This window comes from Oxyura jamaicensis, chromosome 4 (assembly GCF_011077185.1).
Source record: "Oxyura jamaicensis isolate SHBP4307 breed ruddy duck chromosome 4, BPBGC_Ojam_1.0, whole genome shotgun sequence".
Classification (NCBI taxonomy): Eukaryota; Metazoa; Chordata; class Aves; order Anseriformes; family Anatidae; genus Oxyura; species Oxyura jamaicensis.
In genome coordinates, this window is record NC_048896.1 from 4,217,437 (window position 1) to 4,226,381 (window position 8,945).

Genomic DNA, 8,945 nt, shown 5'->3' on the forward strand with positions numbered 1-8,945 from the left:
TTTCTGCCCTTCCCACTACACTGGAGCAGTTTAAGAGCACAAACATTAAAAAAAAGGGGGGGGGAAAGGGGAGGGGGGGGGCGGGAGGAGTAGACATTCTTTGATTTCCTTCCTCTTCTGTCTGGATTTTGTTACTTTCTTACCTCCAGTCAGCTGCTAATCCTTCCTAGGTCCTCTCCACCTTCTTCATCTCTTGTCTCTTTGCTCTCTCAAGTCCCTTCTGTTTTCTCCCTGTCTCTGTCATGGTCTCCTTTGGAAGACATAATCTCTACTATGGTATTTCACCATAAAATATCAGAATAATGAGGAAAATTACATTTTAACAGCTAGAGGAATGAGATTATCCTGGCAGTGTAGCTCACTATGACAGGAAATCTATGTTGCAACGAAGCCTGCTCACCTTTTAAGTCTCACAGCTCAAAGTAGATCTTGGGTTGTCTACAAGCCTTTCTTTGCTGCCTGTGTGCAGATAAACTGCAATCACTCTGCAATGCCATTTCATTTCAGGACTTACAGGTCACTCTACTGCAGATGTAATCAAAATGCTGAGCTAAACTATGTGTTTGAAGAACAGACTCTCTTCTAAAACTTTGGAATAGGCCTAATATACTGGGCATGTTTGTCCAGAATAAAAAGTCAGGAATATGTTGTTCTCCTAAATCACAAATAGAGGAACAAAAAGTTCTCTGAAGAGAGTTAAAGCTAATATTCGGGGTATGCAATATTCCACATGCTAGCCTGATGAGTTCTATATTTTACCTGATGTTCTCATTTAGTTCTGTACAGACAGTAAAAACTTTAACGTCCCTGGAAACACTGGCAAATTCCTGCTGAGTTCTGTTACCTGAGAAACTCACCCATGGTACTGAAGGGTTATGGAGGTTGCCTGCCTTACTCTTCTTTCATTTATCAACTGAAAAGGTTTTTTTTTTTCAACAATGAAGTTCAGCTGCAGATATTAAGTAGTTCTTTTTTTTTTTTACATTCCAAAATCCAACTCTTCCATGTTCCTGTATGTGCATATGCCCTTACTTTCCTTAACCCCTTTCAATTACTCTGTTTCATTAAAAAGATGAAAAATCCAGGGAACATATAACCAAATTTCAATTTATAAAAGCAAGTGATAAAGAATTGCCATCATTCGTACTCACTGTGACATGGTAGAGAGCCAAGCACAATGAGCTGGACTGGAAAATAGATGCAGGGGCTCTTACAGGACTGTATAACATACTGAAAGTAAGAATAACAGGTAAGAAGATCCTCTCTCCATTGATGTATTACAGCATATGCATTAAATGCTTGTAATATTAGCTTTTACATCTTGTTCCAAGACATTCTTACTTCTTAAAAAGAGAGGACAGGGAATTCTAGCAGCATTTATTTTCAGTTTTCAGAATAAGTACAATTATAAAAAAAAGGTGACCACATACAGTGGACAACATGCACCAAGCATAAGGATAGTGTGGGACCCCAGTGAAGCTACATGCGCTACATGCTACTATTTTTGTGTTATTTCTTTATATTTCATCACAAAGAAACATATCGTGTCTCAAAGAGGAAAGTCTACCTAGTTTTACTAAATCTGTAGCACTAGGCAAGACCCAAGATCCTTATGTGGTACCTTAGCCATCTGCAGATTTAGACTAACATATATTGTTTCACAGTATATTTATTTAGACTAATTTCTAGTATATTAACTTCGGTATCCCAACATAACTAAGTATATATTTCAGTTAATACTCCCCTAATGGATAAGATTCTTCTCAGTGTGGAAAAAGTCTTCTTAACCTGTCCCATAAAATAGGTATCACATTTTAAAGACGTGAAGTATGCTATACTAACAAATGAATTTTTATTATACCTTTGTATTTTTTCCACAACATCCAGAAATAGATAACAGTGAAACCAATCTTCTGCTACTTTTTGTACTTTCAGCCATAAAAAGCTCTTTTTGTTTATTACATTGTTTATTAAATGATTCAGTAGAAATGTTTCCTGATTGTGGTCATTCAACAGAACACTAAACTACACTAGAACTGGAATACTCTTTCTAAAATGCTCCCAAGTCGATCTGAGGCTTTTTCCCTCACATTTTTATCCAAGCACATTTTATAGCGAGAATGGATGTTTCCTACATTGTTCTTGCAATATAGGGAAGTATCCATACAATGTATTTCCAGAAATAAATCTGTAAGAACAATTCACATCTCATGCCAGTGAAAATCGATAATAATTCCATTAGTGATTCTGAAATTATCTCAATGTAAATAATAATTAAATAAAAGAAAACATAGACCCTTTTGTCTCCAAGGTCTATTGCTATACAAATAATTAATTAGTGCAGCTTATGTGCTGTGGGCCTGCCTGTCTGACCACTGAGCAATTAAATAAAGTAATTCTAGGAGCTGTAAGTAGTTGCTTCTGGAAAACATACTCTCCTTCAAACCAATTCACTTTTTACATCATTATAACCTAATCAGTGGTATGTAGACTTTTTGGCATCACTATTCTTGTATTGTTATAGCAATTCATAATTTAGTCTAGCACTAACAATCTTAACAACAAAGTTTGGACACATTCCAGGTAAAAGGGCAAGGAACAATTTCTACCAGACACATTAAACAGCATTCTATCACTACTTAATGTTTCAAGTAAGGGATACACATATATTGAGAGATTATGATTGTCCTTGGAGACAACTCTAAGGCACTATAATCATTAGCTAAATGCCCACCAACTGCATTAGGGAATACATCACCATTTTGATTTCCCCAAAAAGCATAAAAATCACAAAAATAGGAATAAAGAATTCTTATTCATGGCCTGCTAAGAAAACAGACTAAAATTGTAATACAAAAGTTGGCCACAGACAAAAAGAAAACATGAAAACATGTGAAGTCATCAAGTATTTGGAGCCTTACCTGAAAACTGTCTTTGGTATGAGATGAAAAAACCTCTACTAGTAATAGTTGATGGGAGGTTACAGAAAAAAGAATATAATTCAGACACCTGAAGGCTCCTCTAACCTTTGCTGGGGATTCAGCAGGGCAGAGATGACACAAAGCTATCATTAGAACATCCTGTTGACCATCAGGCGCACCAACACTGTAACTGAGAAACAGTTTCATGTGCAGGGGAATAGAAATGACTGTTTTCACAATGTGTTATATTAACATAAAAAAAAGAAAGAAAATAAAGTCTAAGCAGTTGGAAAGATATTAAATGTTTTCTTTCAACTTATGTCCAAAAGGATTTCTGTTTTCTACTTTAATTGAGAAACTCTGGTTAGGATTAAATGTGTTTATTGCAAATGATATGATAAGAAACCTAAATAAATCAGAGGCTTTTTCTTTTTTTTAATATTCCAAAAGCAGTGACATCACTGACCAATGATCAATAATACATTAGCCTATATCCTGATAACTCAGAAAAGTATGGTTACAATTTTTAAAGTTAAGATTCTATTCTGTATTACAGTTTGATGCAATTAGAATTTAATAGTTATACTTTAAAACATAGAGATGTGTCCCAGGGGAGAGAATTTTTGCCTTGGATCATCATCAATGCTGATCTTTTATGCAGTCTTTGTTGGCAAAAATGTGAGGGGTGGCTCATGTGAGGACTACCATACTCTCACAGAGTCTGAATTAAGAGCTCACATCCACCCAAAGCACCCTTCCAGTTAGTGTCTGGCTTGTTCAAGGAAGCATTATCATCTCTAGTAGTTGAAATACTGAATGGAAACATGAAATCACAACCAGGCCTTGCAATGCTAGTGAGAATTCCCATCTTCTTGTACAGTGGTTTGCAGCTGGTCTGAGATATGAAACCGAGGTAACTGTTAATCATTCTAAAAGGTTTGTTTTGCAACCACTGTTAAAGCAGGGGTTCATCAATTCTGTGCAATTAGGTTCAGAAACTACCCTTCTCGCAGGGGAGTATTTAATGCATTTAGACAAACACAGATGTTTCCCAGTAGTCCCTAAATATTCTCGTGTTCAAAGATTCACAACATTCTTCAAATCAGCTATGCTAATCTCTGCTCTCCAGTAGGTTATATTTTGCCTTCAGCAGGATCAGTTATATTTAGGCGTAATAGAAAATTATGGTTATCACTAATATTTTCCTCTGTCATTGAACTGATCCAGTCATTCTTTCTACAAAAAAAAAACAAAAAAAAAAAACAAAAAACACAATAGGTTAGAAAATTTCAAAGGACCAATGCTGACTGAAAAAAAAAAAATCTGAAAAAAGCAATGAAGATATATTAATCTCCTATTGTTCCTTTTTATAACTATTAACCAAATTTCTCCTGCTGTTTAATCCCTATAGGTTGTGATTATCATTCTTTGTCTTCACTGAGGTATTATGATACAAAAATAATTATAAATTCTATTCTTTTTTCTATTTGTGACCTAGGGATTTTCAAAGACCCTTGAGATGTCAAAGAAGTAAAAACTTATCTATTTTTTCCTTTGGTCAGCTGAAACTCAAAAGAAACTTTATGCCAACATTGAGGAGATGCCATTCTTCATCTATGCAGACTCAAAAGGATCTCCTGACACCTATTTTGTAGGTCTGATTTTTCTAATAAAAACACAAAAATCAGAGTTTAACGGTAAGTATAAACAGATTAAATAACTGCTCCAACCTACATCTAAAGAGAGATAATATAATCGGATTCTTAGGTCAATCCTTCTTATTCAGGTTTCCCCCAAAAATCTTTTGTGATCAAAGTAGCACATTACATAATAGTATGCTAGTTATACCTTGAAGTATACCTAGAGATTTCAGACATAAGAGTTTACTCAGAAACATAAACTAACTGATATGATGTGGATACAGGAGTCTGTAACCTACTTACCCCATTCTATTAAAAGATACTGTGTCTATAGTGGGTTTTCTCCCCTTTATCTCTCTACTCACTTAACCTTGGTTTGAACAGTATAAGACAACTTTGGAAGCACAGGATGACTTTTGCACTGAGAAGCACATCCCCGCTCATTCGCCAGTGAAAGAACAGGAAGGCTAAGTAGGCACTACTACATAAGGAAAGCATGAGGGGTAGATATCACTGGAGGAGAAAGAATGACCTGACAACAAAAATGTAATTCAGAAGTACCCCAAAGGAGTAACTGATTAATACTACTTGCACCTGCAATTCACAGCAAGAGGAAGTGCAAGGTTCAATTGTAATACAAATACAATTAAATCATTAGAGGAAGCTCACCGGGCTAATGGCAAGACCCATACAAACTGAAGTACTCCTGTCCTGTTTCATGACAGAGACATGCTGAAAATTAACAGCAACCCATGACACAGCACCCTGAATCTGGGTGGGAGTAGAGCCTGTGACAGTAATACTCCAAGAATATCAACTTAAATGAATACTGAAAGAGGAGTAGAAATTCTGAACTGTTTAATATCAGGTACTTCCAACCTCAAGCCTATCCTCTGAATCCCCAAAAGAATAGTGTACTCGGATATAATTTTGAGTAGGTCTGAAAAGAAGGCTGTGATACTGGAAAAAACACCAGAAGGCTAATTTAATACTGGCTGCTCTACAATAATACCTCATATAAACAAAGGAACAGCCCAGTATTGCTTGTAAGGATCACAGAATCCATCCTGGTATGTTTTGGCTTGAGGCATGTGCTTGTGGTTTTAAGTTAATCCCTTAATCACTGATGTGAAAATTGGTAGGGATACATACAAACAGGATAGATAGGATCCTCAACTCAGCATCATATTCTTTCATCTCAAAGAACAAACACAGTTTGAAGAATAAACAATTAACATTTGATGTTATATACCTAATTTAATTTAGGATAACAAAGTGATATCTTTACAGCATACATAATGAAAATGTAAAAAGTAAACAAAAAGAAACATAATGAAAATGTAAAAAGTAAACAAAAAGAAAATGAAAAAGAAAAACAGAATAGGTGTTATTCAACTGAACACAGAAAATAAAGTCACTATACAGAGTCTAAAGTTAGGATTTATTAAAGGAAGCTGTAGAATGAATAACATAAATCCACTATTCATAAATCCACTATGAATAGGACCATAGCAACTAGAGAGGAATCTGCTCTCCTGTACTGCAGTGTAAATTAGTAGTACCTTCACAGAAACTAATTGTTTAGGCTGCATTAGAGTACTGTCAGAATGAATAAAATTAAAAACTTCTACACCAATATGCATGGAGTAATTTGGAATATCTATGCTTAAAAAATTAAATTGTCTTCAAGATTCAATGTTTATTATACCATAAACTAGTTCATTTTTGTTGGGAACGGTGATCTTCAGAATTTATCTCCTGAGAAAATAAATTGTAAAATGAAATTCTCTGAAGATTTTTGTTTGTTTATTTCATTCTGCTCCTTTCAAAGGGCTTTTAAACCAAGCAGCCCCAGATTAACTAAACCAGTTCATAATTTCTGGTAGTCTGATTTCTGAATTGACTTAATTCCAGTCTTATAAGATCTATGAAATGTATATTTAAGTTTTACAGTAACATGAGAAGTATACAGAGCCTGATTTTCAGCTGGACCTTTCTACCCTGTTTGTGTCCTATTTACTGAAAGTGGATCTGCAAACACTCCACACTTCAGAAAGCCAGGGCTATGTTATTTTAGCAATAGCAGGGTTATAACTAAGCAGCAAGAAGAGAACTACAAGAGCAGAAAAATAATAAAAGGTAAAAAGATCAAAAAGGACACACCATGTGGAAGCCTCATACATGCAACAGCAGCAATGGCTACAGTTTCTGTAAGGCATTTAATACAAAATGAAAGCCAGAGACTACTTTTTCCTGAAAAGTTCTGATTAAAAAAAAATAATAATCTCCCAAGAGTTGCTGATTTTACTAGATTGTGGCAAAAAGATGTGTTATCTTGTTCTTTCATTAATGTAGGATAATATTCTGGGTCACGATAATGCTATGGTGTTTGTTTTTTTTTCGCACAAACAGCAGATGAATTCCTTTAACTCTCCTTCACACATATATCAGCAAAGAACAGGAAAGCACAAGATAAATAGTGTTTGAAAATCAGATGAAACCTCTTTGAGACCTTGCTATTACAGTTAAAACAGTCTGACAATTCTAGAGCTTATCTGAGGGAATGACTGGTCTCATTCTCTTTTCAGGTTTACTATTATGCTATACAGTTTTAATCCATAAAACTTTGCTGGATTTCAAACTATCCAGAAAAAAAAAAAAAAAAAAAAAAAAATCATGAAGCAACTTCACACTCCAAACTAAATTAGATTTATCTGAATTAAAGCCAAATTGATTTCTGAAAAGTCAGCTTGCAAAGGCAAAGAGATAGATTATCTGTTGAATACTGGCTATGTAGTAAGAAAGATGGGCTAACTTAGCTCACAGAAATTAAGGTTTACTTTTTGCTCTTCATCACAGTTCTAAGCAAACCATTCTTTGGCTCAGTCTTTTTATATATGAATAACAGTGCCTCACAGGGATGTTGTGCTCACGACTGCACTAACAATTTTAAAGAGTTCGGTACTCCTGAACCGCAGGTGGAACTACATCAGATATTTACATATGAAAGACAATGCAAACACAAGTGTTCACAGGTGCACAAGGGCTACTAACATTTATAATTCTATTTGGGCATTCAGATGAAATATCAAGACTTAAATTGTTACATGATACATAGCAAAAAATACTAAAAATCATTATGGCACCCTTTATTCCTTCAAACTTCTGCTGGAAAAACAACCATTCAGGTGTTATGTAGGGGAAAAGTATCTGAAAAGAATCCTGTTTTAAGAATGCCTTAAATGTAATTGTATATTTCAGTTTCTCAAAATCACCCGTTAGGTTTTTTTCTGCTTACCCTTACAAATTCACTTACTTGTCTTCCATTGTGATTTGTTTTCTATTGTTGCATTTTCTTTAAATGCCATGGGAATACTAGACATTTTCTATTAGAATGTTAAATGCTTAGGTCCTGTAAGTGCCCTTTCCAACTAAAGCTTGCTAATATGCTTTTTTTTTTTTTTTTTTGGTCTTTAATTGCTGGATTAATCTATGTGAACATATTTTAGTTTTTGCCATTCATTGAATAAAAATATTTTCAGCAGCAAAACCAAGGTTTTTCTCTTCTGGACAATGGATAGCAGATAGAGCCAGCTGCTACTGTTTCAGGAAGGCCCGAATATTGTGGGTATGGGAAGGAGGCATTCCTAGCATAGCAATTTCCTTTCATTTGTGCCTGTTTTCCTCATGACACTTCCCATCGTATTTTTGAATTGAAATACACATTTATTTATAACAGATTTATGTCAAGGTGGAGGGTGTTTTTTTTCTTTCATATAAAACCAATTCACTTTGATCAGATTAATTTTTCTCTATATACATAATTGAAATCTCTTCACAAGACATTTTTTATCATTACATACTGCTATGTTTTCAAATTCACTCCTTTTCTCCCTTTCTGGGTGTCTGTTACTGTTAACCCTGATTCTTCAAAGTCTCTCTGGAATTAATATAAAGTTTTAATCTCTCAAGTCTTTTCTGGCAGCATAATTATTTTGTGAATTTGTTTCTTTTCACTCAATAACCTCCATTCTTTTTTCTGGTTTTATTGACTCTTTTAAGAATATTCAGACCTTAATAAAGGTCTGAATAAAAAAAAGAAATATGAATCTTTAGAAAAGATGATCAAGACTTTTGTCTTAACATTTAGAAGGTAACTGTAGCACACCTTCAGATGCATCTTGAACAAGATTTTTGCTAGTCCTTTCCCATGAATAAACAGGATAACGTCTAATCCTACATTAACATTCACACAATTTTCCTAATATTACAAACAGGAGTTCATACCTCACTTAAAAAAAGACAGCTTATCATTTCCAACCATCACTTTACCTAATAATAATAATAATAATAATAATAATAATAATAATAATAATAATAATAA

General features: G+C 34.4%; 1 long non-coding RNA gene across 1 annotated transcript in view; it reads right to left on the bottom strand.

Annotated features, from left to right (window-relative positions):
• Positions 1 to 234: 234 nt before the first annotated feature.
• The window catches only part of LOC118166111, an 11,420-nt gene continuing 2,709 nt past the window's right edge, over positions 235 to 8,945 (bottom strand). The window contains exons 2-4 of the long non-coding RNA XR_004750355.1: positions 1,152 to 1,230; positions 401 to 459; positions 235 to 268 (exon numbers count right to left, since the gene is read on the bottom strand). This is a non-coding gene — a long non-coding RNA (uncharacterized LOC118166111). The remainder of the gene's footprint in view (positions 269 to 400; positions 460 to 1,151; positions 1,231 to 8,945) is intronic.